Below are 17,406 nucleotides of genomic sequence, written 5' to 3' on the forward strand. Positions count from 1 at the left end.
CTCGCTCTCTGTCTCTCTCTCTCTGTGTCTCTGTGTCTCTCTCTCGCTCTCTCTCTCGCTCTCTGGCTCTCTCTCTCTCTCTCTCCCACTGGATGGCCTTCATTCCTCTGCTGTGGTCATTATGCAGATCCAATGTCTTGGCCTTTTGTTCAGTTGTGGAATGCTTTGGATTTTTTAGCCGATCAAATGGACTCAGGATGTTGCAGTAATACTCTTTTTTAAACACATTATAGTGCAATTGAATGTATACTTATCCGATTAGTTAAGGGTCGTCTGAGTGGTCATGAGATGATTAACTTTAATTCAGCCACCTGGGGTCTCCTTCTCTTCCCAATGACTTCATATCATTGTTTTCTGTTTTAATCAGTGCTTTTTTTCAATATCAATGTATTGACCCGAGACCAGTTCTGCATAGGAATTGTTTTTGTGATCAACTTTTTATTGACTTTGTCACATGAATCTCATTGTACATGAAGTACCTTAGACAAGGATTGTTGCACAAACAAACAGTATTTAACACAAACTACATGCCTTGCATTGAACATTTTAAATATATAAAAAATAAAATAAATAAAAAATCCTCAATTCCTTACCTATGCATTTTTAATAGATGGAACTCTTTATTGAGGTCATGTTTGCTATGGCTCCTCCTAATTTAAAGTGTCACACTATCAGGGGGTTTGGCGTCTGTCAGTCATTTTGAAGGAGACAGGTTCTCGCATGTCTGTCTATTTTTGTTTCAACACAGTATGCAAATTAATTGTAACTTTGCTTAAATAATAATACCCTTTTTTATATTTATATTTCTTTCAGATGACATTGATTACATAGCTGATAGCGTTTTGAGAGGATATAAAAATACATTTTTATGGTTGTTTCTGACAGTAATTTATTCTTCATCTGTACATTATTCCTTGAAAATGTGTTGCTAAGACGAGGGTTAACAAGAACAAAATTATGTGACATGAAATTATATATTTTTTCTGTTTACTTATTCTTCAGGGTTTTAAAAATGAAGCGCACACGAGTGTAGCTGTTGACAATGAGTCACGAGTTGAGGGTCACACCCCTGAACGGTTGGGAACTATGTTTCCGTTGATTCATTACCAGCCTCATGTTACTTCACACTGCTGCTGACCTTTCCCCAAAGAATCAAACACGTCTCGTCCCGGTGAAATCTGACGTCGATTCTGGTTTCTTCGAATATAAACTGTCTCACTGAGCGTTTAGACCAAGAACCGGCACTGCGTTACACAGATAGAAGGAGCATTTGTGTGTTGATGATATTGGTGAGAGGATGAAATATCCAAGAAGGCCCATTTGACTAATAATGCTGTTGTTGTTCCTGAGTGTCACATCACTAAAAGAGTGGGTCAGTGCATACGGGAGAGGTCAAGGATGGTGCCACACATGTCTTTGTTGAATGTTGTTGCATCAGTTTGTCCTTGAAGGTGAATACAGACAAAGTATTTTATTGCGCCGGTGTCTCTCTCATACTATCTATCTTCTCTTTAGCTCTTGTTTTAAATTAATTGCTGGTAGTGGAGAAGTGATTGCTGATTGACACGCGTACGGTATAATTAATCAGCTTCTTTCAAATGCTAATGATCTCTTCACAAAGCTGTAGTAATAACTGACTCCACGCCTGTAATTATCACTTTGTTTTTTATTCAAACCCATCTACAAACTTTCTCTCTGGTGAATGTTTTTTTTCTACCGTAGAGGAATCAACAGACAAGAACACAAACTTCACCAAAGGCATTAATGTGAATTCACATTCATTAGAATTCTATGGAAGATCACAGCGACTGCCATTCCTCCAGCTCTCAGGTTTTGTGTGAAAAGTCTAGTTTAACATTCGCACTACTCTGATTGCTCATAATTTTAAATTCCCACACATAAAATTCACCTCTGCAATGCCTTTTGACTATTTATCAAGACATCTTACATGATAAACGAAGAAATCTGCAGACTGCAAAGAGTCAAAATAGAGTCAGCTCATTGTTTAGCTGTTCAGCCCGCAACTTTGTTTTGGTTCACGTAGCTGCTATCAGTAAATACTGTGTTTGGTTAATTTGCTTTCACACCTCAAACAAACTGAACCACAGTCTGCTTGGAAGTAGACCGACACCCACACTTTTCAGGCAGTCTCGATTCAGTTGTTTGGGCCGCACCAGGGTTCGATTGACAGCTTTCACACCAGCCCAAACGAACCGGACTAAGCGAGCAAACGGAGCTGAGTTTGTTTTAACAGCACCGAAGCCCTGAACACTCACACACTTTAAACGTCTCATGTGACATCGCCGTCGGTGTCTAAGCGCAGCAGGGTGTGAGGGCTGCAATGCTGAAAATGCTGTGTGAGGAGCGGGACAGCACTTTGTGAAATCACTTCACTTGAAGAGACGCCGTTCTGTGAAAAGTAAAGTGTGAGGCTGATATTTCAGACTAGTGTGATGAGTGTTTGTTGTGTTCTCTCTGTTTCTAAGCATCAGAACCAGTTCTGTTGGACCAAAGTTACATATTTAGAAATCACTATTATGTCATCATCAGACAAGTAATTGCACATGGTCCTTGTTAGTATGTTAATAAATAAAAGGATCATCATTGGGCACAAAAAGTCTTTGAGGCACTTACACAAACCGACCTATAGAAGACACATGAGGGGAACATAGTATATCCCCCCCCCCCCCCCCCCCCCCCCCATCCCCACTTTCTGTGGCAGGTGTTCGGTATTCTCCACAGGCCAGTTATAGGCACTTAACACTCAGTGCATTTACATGGACTTAAAGGTGACCTCCACCAATTTGACACATCAAAAGTGTGTTTCCAGGTGTTAGGGAGTACATATGTGGGGGGAAAAAAAGTAGTTTTAAGTCTTTTGTGTCTCCAGAGGGAGCGATGTGAAGTCTGATAAATGTCCTCCAGTCACTTGAGTCAGCATCAGTTGGGTCTGAAGACTACAGGTCTGACAATTAAAGTGACAGGTCACCCCAAACTTAAAAATATCCGTATTTTGCTTTATATCTTTGATAATCCACAGACCTTGTGAGCAGTTTCATGTAGGAACAGTGGTTGAAAGAAAAATAGTTCTAACATGAAATTGCTCAAAACATAAGAGATATAGTCTAAATGAGACCTCCTAATTAAATAAACAGTACAATAAATATGAGAGTGCAGTGCACTGTGTAAGGATCTTTCATCCATCGGCCCACTGTTACTTTCCCTTTCTGCAGTCTTTGTTTATCTAGCCGAGGAAATGAAGTTGCTCGACATGGATTACAGAAGCAAGGTTTCTCGTTGACTTGGTGGCAGTTGTTACTGAAGCACGCCAGTTACGTCACGAATAAATCTCGTTTCACAAACAACGGTCTCCTGGGTGACAGTTATTGTGTGAGTCATCCACCAGCCATCCTGCCTGCCCAGCGTGGGCTTCATGACCACCTGGATTACATACGATTTAATTTTGTGGGATATGTACGAATTGCACGCATTATTTTTCCTATAGCTATGAATAACCAGCCTGTCGAGTTACATTTGTAGCAGAGGGAGGTGCAAGGTGCTGGATAGCTTTACACTGAACGAGCAAAGACAGCTCACACTGTTACTGCGTTTCGTCAGGCTCTGTGATCAATACTTTGGTGACTAGTTTGACGTGTGTTTGGCATCAGTTTGGGGCTCGGTGACAGCTCGATGCAGCTGCGTATTACTTTTAATGGAAAATGCATCACGTTATTACGCTCAAAGGTTTTCAGAGAGAAAACATAATCAAGCAGGTGTGCAGAGCCTCTTTTCATAATCTTGTACGACCAATCAATAATGCCTATTAAATCTGTAATGAGTTTGTTATGAGTGCTTTTAATGGTAATCAATAATGTTGGACACAGTTCGTTTCTCTCCACCTGTAGAGATACCTTCGTGGTTTGTCTTGATTAGCATTAATGCTACTAGCGGCCGTTTCAGACTGGACTGTCAAGTGCATTGGTATCAAGCCAGAGCTGACAAGAGTGTGGTAAAAAAAAACACGCAAGGACAAGCGCCACAAGCCTTCATACATTATCTTGACTGGTTTCCAGCAAGTTGCTTCATTTTATGCTACATTTAAAAAATAGCAACGTCCAGTGATGTGTCCGTGACATGCAGGTTAAATATTGCTTTTTGCAGTGACAAGTAAGTCTTCAGTGTATTTGTATAGAACATTTCTTTTGCTGTTCATCTTAAAACTGAACAGGACCATCTTGCATCACCAAGATTACAGAATCAATAGCTGCATACCTTCTCTGACCTTCTCCCTCAGAAAGCAGAGCCTCGTTGTTGAAATGTATACAAAAAGATGTTTCGAGAGATTCTGCACCCGGTAAAACGAACAGCTTTGACGTCCCAAACGAAAAAGCCTTTTGGCTTTGAGGAGTCAAATAATTGCATCTCATTCATTCTTTCCTTGCAAATTGTACGCACCCAACACAGTTTGTTTTTTTCATTAAAGTGGCAATCATAATCCCAATGACATTCACATGAGCTTTCTACAAGCTATAATCATGTTTGGTGATTATCAGTCATTATAAAGCACCCGATGTACTATAATTAGCCAATTGAAATGTGTTGGTTCTGTACTGCATTCTGCCGTAGTCCGCGTAATTATCTTCCAAAAGAGAATATTCTGCTGTGCACAATTACAGTCAAGGACTGCAGCAATCTCTTTGCATAATGTGATGAGTCTCTCCATCCTGGTTCGAAAAAAAAAAAAAAAAAGGTCATCAGAGAAGCCCCCATTGTTGCACTCCACATTATTATCAAACAAATTACGTGTAAATGACGGTATCAAAAGGTTCATAGTGGAGCATTTGGGACAGCTTGGTATAATTAACATGAAATGAAAGCTACTCATTCATTCATACATTGTTCTTACTGTCTCACTTGTATTCAGGGTTATTAGCTGTTCACACCTTTCACCATCTGCTGCTGCAGCACTGAAAACTTCAGCTCTGTTAGTATTTTGTGGCATAAACAACACAACACTTTCCCACCAAATCTGATCTATTGTTAGAGGGGGGTTATACTAAAATTTGGGAATTCAATACCAGTATTTATATATTTTCATATTCAGCAACAATACAACAATACAAATACCAATAATGTATATGCTTCTCACTGGTTTTAACAGACGGCATCTCTTCACCCCAATCCTGGCTTCTCTTCATTGGCTCCCTGTTCATTTTAGAATTGATTTTAATATTTTACTGATCACTTAATAAAGCACGTATGGGTCTGGCCCCAAATTATATGGAGGAAATGTTGACCACCTTTGAGCCAGCTCGCAACCTAAGATCCTCGGATGGGGCCCTTCTGGCTGTTCCAAAGTCAGGCTCAAAACTAAATTTTTTTTTCAAAATTATTTTACAAAATTATTTTACAAAATTATTTTACAAAATTATTTTACAAAATTATTTTACAAAATTATTTTACAAAATTATTTTACAAAATTATTTTACTAAATTATTTTACTAAATTATTTTACTAAATTATTTTACTAAATTATTTTACTAAATTATTTTATTTTTATTGTATCAACTGATTTTTTTTCATTTCATCTCTTGTAGTGTTTTATCCGGGTATAACTCTTACCTTAGTTGCTTTGTTGGGCCTCACTGTTGAGCTTTCTGTTGTTGTTATTATTGTCTTGCTTTTGCTGCTCTGTCTGTCAAAGCACTTTGTAAACTCTGTTTTTAAAGGTGCTATATAAATAAAGTTATTATTACTTAAAGAAAGAGTTTGATTTGGTTTGTGTGTGTGTGCACGTTTACTGAATGAACATTTTTTTAACCATACGGTTTCTTACTTTGATTCAACTTTGTTTGAGTGAAAATACCACCTGCTTCAAATTCTGAGGTGTATCACATAAAAAGTCAGGGTTGCCAGATCCTCAGGTTAGTTGTCCTGCATGTCTCACTCTTACAGGAAACACACAAACCTGGCAACTCTGCTAAACCTCACTGGTAACTCTACGTGACAAGAGATACACCATCCTTACCCAAATCTACGCCTGTGGTGTCTGGCATCACACAATGTATAATCAGTGTAAAGGCTGGTGGAGGCTTGTATGTGTTAAAGTCTCAAAATGATTTACAAATAGTAAAACACTATTACACAGCTTCAAAAGTAATCAATCTCTGTCTTACAGAAACAGATGGTAGTTAGAGTATTTTATGTCATTTGTCAGATTAATGTTTGAACCATAACATAAAGGTAAAGCAAAGGTAAAGATTGCCATCTGTTCGTCACAGCTGTGGATTCTCTCACACATGTATATTCGTCCTTCACTCGGGGACTACCCATTTGTCTTGCCACTAAAGAACACATGGTAAAACACGACAAACCGACCACACAATAAGCTCTCCTCATGAGCAGCGTCGCTCTGTAAACGCGGCCTAATTTTCTGCTGTAGATTGTGAGAGTCTGTATCGGTTAATAGCTTTTGCGTGACGCGCTTTGTCCGGGAAATCACCGAGAAACTTCTTCTGTGTGGATCCCTCGACTGACAGATTGCAGTGAGTAGCGGGATGGACGAGAGGCCTCCGCCATCTGCTCTTTTTTCGTATACACAGAGGGACTCAGAGGGACACAAAGGTCTCATGAGATGATGGAGGATTGTTGAATGACGTCCGTCCTGCTGCAGCTACTCTCTCACTCGTTGTGAATTATCGTCTTCTCCGCAGGTTTGGTGACAAGGTCGTCCGCTTTCTTTAAAATGACCTTTTGACAGTGTTGATATTCATGAGAGAGGGTGAAACTGTTGGAGCGGCACCATTGTAGGGTGGACGTTTAGACCGCCTCCTTCGGGCTGTCAGGACTTCAACAGACGCTTCTCACGAAGCACAGATGGGAGCATTTCTCAAAACACTGAGCCACAAACCTATATCACCAAAAACGCGTCTTCAATTAATGCAATGCAAAGGCCTGTCACTTATTCATTCACATTACACAAACAACCATCGTAATCTAGAAGGCCTGTAGTCGCCATTGATCACAATACCTATTACTATTGACTACCATTCGGTACATCTGTGCACTGCAGGGAGCAGCCAAACGAACAAGCCATGTCTCATAACTTCACCAGTATCTTACAACGAGACAGAACATCTTGACATCTACAAAAAAAATCTATTAATTAGTTACAACTGAGAAAATAGAAAAGCTAGGCAAGCATATCTTTATAATCAAGGGTTTTCTTTTCTGCTATGAACAAACTTTATGTTTATGAGTGTGAGGATTTTGCAGCCTTCTGTCACAACAAAATAATGACAATTAGGGCCATTATCTACTGTACCGTAATTAAAGAGCGGTTTGTGTGGGTGTTTGTTTGTGTGTCCCACCATTCCTCCAATCCCCTCCAAATTCAGATGAACGATTAGCCATTCAGCGTCACAGGGCGGGAGTAAAACCACTGTTCTCATGCTCTGTGCGTTCGTAGAAGGCATTATCGCCCCGGCATCGTAGTTTGTATTTACTTCGCTCCACTCCACTCTTTGCCTGATATCGTGGGTGTTACCCGAGGGTTGTGCTGGAGGAAAGTTCATGCATCCAAGAGGAAAAGTCCTCTGTGGACTGTGAATATGCTTGGTGAATTTAATTGCAATCTGTCCATTAGGTTTAGATTAGAGTGTTTAGAGTGATTAGAGTGCCGCACGGCCTGCTTACATATTTTTAGGCCAAGGTTACGTTTGAATAGATTTGTAACTACATTGAATGAAGGAAAGCTTTATCGGTTATTCAAGGTCCACAGCGGGTATTATTAATGTATCTGCTATATGTTCAGTATAATAGAACGAAGGTTGAACACACACAAGATGAACCTGGGAAAGGGTTGTATCCATCCATTTACTGTGTTACCCAGGTAACTAATGTCTCTGCATCGTGCATTTTCCATTTCTCATCTGCACTTGATAAACTTCCACATTGCGTACTTGACATCGACCTCGGCATTGTGTCCTCAATACACATCTTTTAACCAACATGTTCTCATCCCAACTCGTCACGCCGACACTTCGTCAGAAACTTTTTTGCGTCAAGTTCATCTTTGTGTGACTTTTGACCGTGTGTAAATTACATTCATCTGAATGAATATTAAAAGGCCCATAACTCATCTCAGACATTTCAGACCGGGGCTTTACGTAAATGAACAATGAAAATATAGTTAATTACAAGTAAAAGTCCTTGATTCAGAATCTTACTTACTGCATCTATAGATGTTCGAAGCTCCAGGATAGTTAGTGGATTATGATGAGTTAAGAATATTTGGTCTGCTGTTTGAGCCAGAGGTGTGATACATGAGAGTAATGAAGTTTTTTTTCCATCCTCCACTGTTGATCAAAATTAGGTTATTCACCTCAGAATTCAGGATAAGAAGTCAGAGGGAATACAAATGTGTATTTACATTTCTATTACGTTGTACTTTATATTTTATCTTATCAGATGGTTTCACATATCATCTCATAATCCACTGTGTGTCACTGTATCAGAAAAGGAGGTAACAAAGTAATATGAGTGTGAGAGTTAGTAAAAAGATGTTAAACGCATTTACTTCATCTCATCAACACTTTTCTCCATTTTTTGATTTTCCGTTCGCCAGGAGTCCTGCGAGAAAAACAATAAGAAGTCTTCAATAATTGAAGGTCACACGGGGTGAGATCTACAAATGATCATTTTGTGGGTGAAGTATTCCTTTAAAGTAGAACAAGAGTTTATACAGTGTACAACAACTATAGTTACATGCTACATTAGTTCCTTGACAAAGAAGCAGTCCTTCATTCTCAATATTGAATATCAGTGTGACACTGTTTGACTGTCTGATAACAAATGTCTTCATTTGTCCCGCACTGTTGTGTTCATTTGAAATATTGAACAAAACTGTTCTCCCAAGACAGATTTTGGAAAGTGCTGATGAAAATGTCATTATGACAGCTGATTAGTGGAATCAAGCACCCATGATTCCAATTTGAGTACAGTGATTGATAGTAAATATGTGAGGAGGTGGATGGAAGACAGATGCTTTTCATATTGGAGATGTAATAATGGGGGGCACCAGCGGTGAGTGGAGGTGGCGGGGGGGCTGTCGCTACAATTAGGTCCATATTGTCTTGCTACGTCCCTTAATTTATATAGTGAACTTCATCATTTTTGATAATCTTCAGTCACTGGGCCCCAGTGGAAACCTCTTTCATTATGTTGTGTAACTGTTGTTTCAGAAGCTTTTGAAATTGTAGATAAAGATAATAATTTAAATCCCAAAGTATCCTACTGGCTGAGGGCAGCTAGTAAAATTACAAAGGAAAGGAGTCACCTTGTAGTAACGAACTCACGAAGAATAATCGACTGTGCTCTCATCATTAGCATTTCCAGCAGCAGCAGGCAGCTGTTTTCAACAACAACAAAAACTCTGATAAACCCATCGTGTGGTAGCTGTCCAGCACCAAACAGCTTGAGGACAAAATTAAAAACCAGCTGGTAAATAAGTTCCTGGATACCAAAGAACAAACTATAATATACATTTTTGTTACACGCCTGTCACAAATAGTTAACTGACAAAAGCACTATTTACATATCAATGGATTATACAAAGAAGGCCAACTCACTTATAAATGCTTTAGCAACAGGTGGTCTTAAAAGTCTTCATTTGAGTATATACTTTGCCAGACAAATCAAATTGTTGACAGGATATTCTACCTATGTTTCTTTATAATGCATGTGATGCTTTTTTCTTTTTCTTTACTGGTCCTGTATAAAGGCAATACAGTAGTCCATGAATATGAGATATGAGTTTACAGATAATTACAATCCCTCCTCGGCATTGTGGAGGTTGGTTCATGGCTTTTTGCCAGTTACACCTACAGTGTATATGGGTTACACTCGTTGTCTTTTTTGATACCTCACAGTTCATTTTGTTTGTACGCCCCCTGGCGTTTCGGAGAATAATGCAGCGCGCAGCACATTGGGTAAAAAGGCCTCTTGTTCATGCTTGGAGCTCTCGCGCCTGTAGTTGAACTATCTCTTGGCAAACACCCGGGTTCAGTGACTGTGTCTGTCCTGGAGTCTGTCGTCACAGTGAGGTTACCAGGTGTGCCTCGTGCCTACAAAGACCAAAACCTGTCTTCACCGTCAATACGGACACCCTGGACACCCACGCTATAGCTGATGATGCTGCACAGAAGCGCTGTGAATGGATGCGTACTTTAACTGGAATAAAACAGACTGAAATAAATATGTTATTTTGCATATAAAACAGGCACAAATGGTCGGATTCAGTGCAACCTTTGTCTTCTCTCTGCTGCAGTTTTATGCAATTATCATCCATAATGTGCATTGAATCTTCAAACATAAATATTAAGGCTTGCTTCTAAATTTAGACTGAAAAGTTTCACCCAGAAGTCTTTTATAGTTTTTCCTTGCAGATCAAAATGTGACCTACAGATCCGACTGTATTTCAGTGCTGTGAAGTGTTAATGAACTGTAAATGACAGTGAGGGTTTTCCTCATTCTTTCACGCTGAAGTTCGGCTGAGGATGAATGTGAGAGTCTTCCCAGAAGGGCAAGAAGAGAAGATCAGAGGCTGAAACGGTTGGATAATCATTTCCTCTTCATATTTAATTGCTGTATGAAGGCAGGCCATTTTTAGCCCCTTTATCTGCAGGGCAGGTCTAGCTGGAGTGCTTGTCTTCAATCTATGGGGGTATCAGTGTTGCATTACACTTGCCACCATTCAATAAGTCTTGTCTTTGTAATATATCTATTAAGAGGCAGCAAATCACAGATGTTTTTTTTGTTTGCGTTAGTGTAGTTGTCGTTGGCTTTTATTTAACCAAAGACCCTCCATTTCTAACCATTACATCATGCAGAGTCAAATGCCAAAATGAATGCAATATCTTTATTGTTATTGTCCACATTTGAGACAAACTGATGATTTTCAGTTTCTTTCACACAGCATTACTCGTAGTTGACCTACAAATGTAAAAATTGTCCTAAGGGTGGCACTAAACTAGGCCAATGGGGTCTTTAAAGGATAATTAAAGCCGTCAACATTTATCATTTGTACGTATTAGGAGCAGCCGAGCGGGAAAAACGTTTCATGTCAGGCTCCTTGTTGCAACAAGTATCAGCAAACCAGTGGGAAAATGGCAGCTTTGTATATAGTTTCCATTGTTAACAAACCACTACAAATTTGCAATGCAACCATAAAACAGGGGTGGAAGCACAGGGGTTTGACACTCCAGTCTCTGGTTAGGTTGAGGCAACAATGTACTTATGTACTTATCCATAGTGTGTTATGAACAGTTGATGGCGGTCAACACGCCCCCAGGAGTATCATCATGGGAGCAAAGCAATGTACCACTGTGAACGGGGCAGCAGCTAAGCGTATTTCAACCACCTGAAAGAAAGGCCCATCTAAAAGAATCGATATCAGTTTAAGTGTATGCTATATTTCATTGCTTAATTTCTGCTGTCAGACTGTTTTCAGAACTAAAAGTGAAACTTATGCTCTCTTCAAAGCCTGCACATGGGGGAAGTATACCTTCAGGGGCTTTCTGCCAGAAAGGGTTTATTTGAACCCAAACCATGACCTTTTCCTAAACCTAACCAAGCTGGTTTGTTGCCTAAACATGAGGGCAATTCTGGTGTTGAAGGAAAACCTCTATCCGTCCATGTGCAAAGACACCAGCTCCATTAGCAAAAAGTAAAAATAAGTTTTACTTTCAATTCAGTACCACGTTGGATAATAGCATTGATTTTTCTTAGGTAACTAAAATACGTTTTGCTGCTGCCCCCGTCCACAGCATTACGTTGCTTTGCCGGGGGCGTGCTAACACACTGACTGATAAGTACTGCAACCCCACTTTAAAACACTCAAACTATTCCTCTAACCAATTCCATTCCGTTTGAAAATAAGTAAAAGATTTTATCCAATGATTGTTGTAAACTGAAGATCAGAGAGGCACCAAAAACATTGGGAATCATCCTGATGGGGACCTTGAATATCCATAAAAGTCATTGTGAAAGCATTCAACAGACAGATGGATTGACAGAGTAAACGATGGATCAATAGATTTAGAAATATTTGGGATTAGGCGTATAACGGCGGAATAAAACAATGCATCTATAAATGAACATGGACTCATGAATGAATTTCTATCCTTTTAATCTTCTCTGAACGCATATAAAAGGGAGGACATACTGCCTCAGTTCAGCGCCAGTTAAAGAAATCCCTTCATCTGTGCTCTGCTGTTAAACACTCCTCCATCAAGTATCGACCACCGAGACTCTACTTACCCGCAGCATCGGAGCGGCTGACCTTTCCATTAGAGCATCACAGTAAAATAATAAATGAATCAATAAAACGTTATTTGATGGTCATGTTGATGTTCAAAGAAACAGCGAGGGCCCGTTGCACCCTAATGCAATATCATAATAATTCATGAATGATTCATGAGTAGTTGATATTCCTTCTGTGGGGATAAAAAAATAAACAAATAGTTAAATTTTTGGCCTCTCAGACAAAGTGTTTCTTCTGTTAGACTTCAGTGTGTGTAAATATTTGTAAGATTACATCGCCAAAAATAAAAACATTTGAGTCGTCCCGTGACATTTGAACAGGGAGTTTATACCTCACAACAGGTGAATGGCATAATGAGTTGTGTGCTGAGCAGATAAAAGCCTCCCGAGCATTTATTATGCTTCTCTTTCCTCTCTTTATCTCACACAGCCCATAATCATCTCCAGGCTACGGGAAGACTGACCACTTACTAAAGGGTTAGGGTTACGGGAACAAATCAAGACCTTGTTTCCTGTAAGTTACATAGAATTACTGAGTGTTGAAGGAGTGTTGAAGGAGTCTTGCGGGCGCAGTGGAAACGTGTGTTGGTCCTCACACTGTGGGATAATGACTCATCTTGCGCTAATGAGCCTTTTGGAGATGCACTCGTTGTAATAAATGACCAGTTCGGTTCCTCGTGACAACGGAGTTGCCAAGAGTTTTAAAAGACAACGCCAAGCATCATCATAATCCGTCTCATTAATAATGATAGTATCAATATTTCAGCGATAATAAGAACAACAAGAATCATTTACCATAAATCCCTAAAGTTAGAAAATTGTAAAGATGGATGTCCAACAAATTGGCCCCAAAGCTCCATGCTTGTGTTTCAAGTGGTTGGCATTGTTAATTGTTGGCAACAAGAGTCGCAGTTCATTCCCAATGTGAAAGGACAAGTCGATTTCTTTATGACGTGACTTGCGTCCTTCAGCAGTTATTACGTAGTTATTTTAACCAAAACGACGATTTTCCAAAACCAAACCAAGTAGTTTTGTTGCATCAACCTAACCAAGTAGTTTTGTTGCATCAACCTAACCAAGTAGTTTTGTTGCATCAACCTAACCAAGTAGTTTTGTTGCATCAACCTAACCAAGTAGTTTTGTTGCATCAACCTAACCAAGCACTTTTGTTGCATCAACCTAACCAAGTACTTTTGTTGCATCAACCTAACCAAGTACTTTTGTTGCATAAACCTAACCAAGTACTTTTGTTGCATCAACCTAACCAAGTACTTTTGTTGCCTAATCCTAAACTGAGTTGTTTCCCTTGACGACAGAAGTTAATTAAAAAAAAGGCCGTGAACATGTAACAAACGCAAATTAACACGTGTTGCTGCCAGAAAAATGAGGAGTGACTTTTCATAAAAAATTATACGGAACGTTGCATGTGGATGTGTTGTAATTTTGCAAACCGTTTTCAGTCCCAACTCGTCAAGTACTAATATTTGGTCATTGCTCCTCGGCAGAATGACAATGTGTAGAATTTTTGGCACTCATTTTTGATTTAGTTTTAGTTCACACCAGCATTTAAAACGGCAAATGTGATTTAAAATGCAATTAGTGGATTTGGCAACGTTGAAGTGAATATGCGAATGGAAATCTTCCCCATCTGAAACTTTAACCACAGCTAAAGGCAGGTTTTACGAATATAAACGATTTTGGTAAATAGTATTTTGACTGCCCCTGTGGATCAAAAGTTGTAGGACAACTGTAAATAAAACAGATTAATAAAACTAAGCAAACACAAAATCTATGTAGATCTCCCAGTTGTGCTCGCCTGCCTATGATGCTGTCTGTTGCATCAAAAGGTCTGAAGAGATAACATCAGAACAACAACATCAGTATCATTTACCTTAATGATAAATACTGTGTTTGTGTAGGTGTACATAGTGTACATGTCACATGTCACATGACATCATTTTCCCCAGAGGTTCGCCTTTTATAATTAGTATTCATGATGTCACCTCAATGAAACACCAGGTAGAAAACGTGTGGGGAAGTCTCTCTCATATCTGCTGCAGTGTGGACTGTCACTGTTGTTCACGTCGATCCCAAAACTTATTCAGTTTATGGAGAGAGTAACTGAGCACTCGGTTTCCATAGCAACCAGCCCGCCAGAGTCCGCCAACTGAGCCCGTTGTCAACGATCAAGAGTAAAGATCAGACTACGATTGTTTGTAGAATTGATACGTGGATTCAGTCAGCCAGCTGTGATTTTAACATTTGGTAAATTGCCTGTTAGTTCTCTATGTCACGGTCTGGATCTTTATCAGTTCTGTTTTGTGTAGAGGGTTTAGGTTTGTGTTTTCTGTTGTGTTCTCTGGTCTCATTCATTCGTTTAGTGTTTCCTGTTTTATTTTGATATACTCACCTTCCTCTTGGGTATTTGCTCTGTGTGCCTCCCTTGTTACATTGTCAGTTGGTCATCGCTCCTTGTGAGAAGTCCAGCCTGTTATTGGTGTTAGTTTACCAGTGGTTTTGTGTTCCCGGTTTGTTTTCTGCATTCGTCTGTTACCTGCCTGCTCACAACACAACCTGAACCGGTATGGACCCAGCATACTCTTTCGAGGTTAAACTTAATGATTTATCATACTCTCTCATTTTTTAAACACCCCTGATTTCCAGCCTTTCTCCAAACAGTTTTGATTGATTGATCAGAGCCAAATCCAAGTCAAGGTTTGTTAAAGCCTCTAGAAGAAAGGGAACGAGCACAGATTCACTGCCGAAATACAACATTTGAGAAGAGAAGGATTGGCTTTAAAGAAGAGGAATGCTTTGACAGCTATCGGAGCGACTCTCTGGTAAGTGTGTTAGGGGACGACAGGACATGCAAAGCCATGACTCACATGGAATGGGATTTTGGGACCTAATACGTCACAACACTGCACAGGACCTGTTCCAAAGATGGATCAATCTGATGTACAGCAAAATCACTCGCCTGATTCACTGGCCGGAGCGTAAATCCACGACGAGCACAATACGACGAGTACGCATCCACCGCTGAGGAATGTATGAGTCTCCAGAGAACTGTAATTCTTCATTTTGGCAGCAGAGTAAATTCCTTTTTTGATGACAATATTAATAACCATGGCTTTCACACTAAGATTTGAGACACATATGATACGTGAATATTCACTGTCGGTGTGGTAAATGGGGAAATGATGCTGGTGACAGTTACTACTGATGGATAGCTTGAGTGGGAGGCTGCTGCAGTACAGTCACACAGAAGAGCAGCAACGGACTGTCGTCTCCAGCTCAAGTCTCAGCCTCGATCAAACAGTTGGTCATTTACAGACAACACTTAGCCTCACGATACCTGGTGATCAATCAAAAATGGAAAGACGGAAGGGGCATGACGGCAGACTGATCAACCTGCATTTATTATGTATTGCCAACACTCAAGTTCAGGCTATGTTGTAAAAATAATGATTAGATGTGTCTATAAAACAGACGTTTGTTTAACAAGAAATAAAGGCATACAAACTACACACAAATAATCCAAACACACGTTGCACTCCAACATCACAGCTCCAGTTACACTGTGTCATACCACATAGCAAGACCGTGTCCCATTCTTCACAACAAAGATACACAAAAAGACCGTAAAGAAACCAAAACAGCGACAAAGACACGCAAAACAGCTGCAAAGAGACAGAAAGACTCTACGACTATGAAAGGGGGCAAGACAACTACAAAGAGACACAAAATGACTACAAAAAGACATAAAACAACTGCAAAGTGATGCAAAATGACTAAAAAAATACGTTAAAAAACTGCAAAGCCACGCCAAATACAAAATGACTACAAAAAGACAACTACAAAGAGACAGAAGATGAAAAAGGGATGCAAAATGACGACAAAGAGACACAAAACAACCACTAAGAGACACAAGACAACTAAGAGACACAAAATAACATCAAAAAGACATAATGCAGCTACAAAGAGATGCAAAATGACCACAAAGAGACAAAAAAACACAGAGAGATGCGTAATGATTACAAAGAGACACTTAACAACAATAAAAAGAAGCTAAACCACTATAAAGTCTGTGTGTCTTGCTCAGTACAAGGTGAAGAATGATTGGCTGCCAGGCACACGGCCGTGGCCAGGATTGGTAGGAATGTGCGGTGCTGTGACCTGGTTCTCTTTGGGTCGGTGTGACCCGCTGAAACACCAGGACAATTTATGAGTGAATACCACTCATACCTTTTAATTTTTCCCAACACGGCTTTACATTCAGCTACAGGAATAAAGCTGTAAAATGTTACATTATATTATTAAAAAGTCGTAGAGACAGCATTTATGTACTGTAGGCCTATAGATATAGATATAGAAAGTCTGTCTGTAATCCCTGGTATGTTACAGGGCACCACCAGCAGCTGTTGGTCCTTCAAATAATCCGCCCACCCCCAACTGCACCACATGACACACACACAATACTCAAAAATAATAATAGATCAGTACAATAACTGTCCTTTGGAAATGAATTGTCATTAACACACACAGGCAAATGCAAGATATATTGCCTGTCTGCCACATGATGACTTCCCATTCATTTCATCTGCTCTCTACATGGTGAACGCCACAGCTGCATCAAGCTGCTGCATTCAGCCACGGCACCACCAGGAAACAAGGGGATTCTGCTTTCAAAATAAAAGCAAAGCGTTTGTCACTTTGGGGAGCGTTGGGAGTGTTTCCACCACTATTTATCTGATAGACAGGTCAGCTATCTTGTATAACGTCTTATCTCATATTGAGGATTGGATGACAGCTTGATCGATTGATTGTTTGGGCCTTTAAAGTGCAGTACTGTGGGATGCAAGGTAAGAGTATTTGTATTTTTAAATCACAGATGTAATTTAAAGTGCTTGAATAAAGAAAACAAGCTGAGCTGCACCTCTCTCTTCCCATGTTTCCTGTCCATTTTCATGTCTCCACTGTCACAATTGAATAAATGTCTAATGCCAAAAAGTACATTTTCAAAATATGAAAAATTCAATTAAATGACGTAAATAAAATAAGATCAACAAATTGTAATGGACCGAC

Source organism: Anarhichas minor, unplaced genomic scaffold (assembly GCF_050575085.1).
Source record: "Anarhichas minor isolate MPS153535 unplaced genomic scaffold, ASM5057508v1 ptg000051l, whole genome shotgun sequence".
Classification (NCBI taxonomy): Eukaryota; Metazoa; Chordata; class Actinopteri; order Perciformes; family Anarhichadidae; genus Anarhichas; species Anarhichas minor.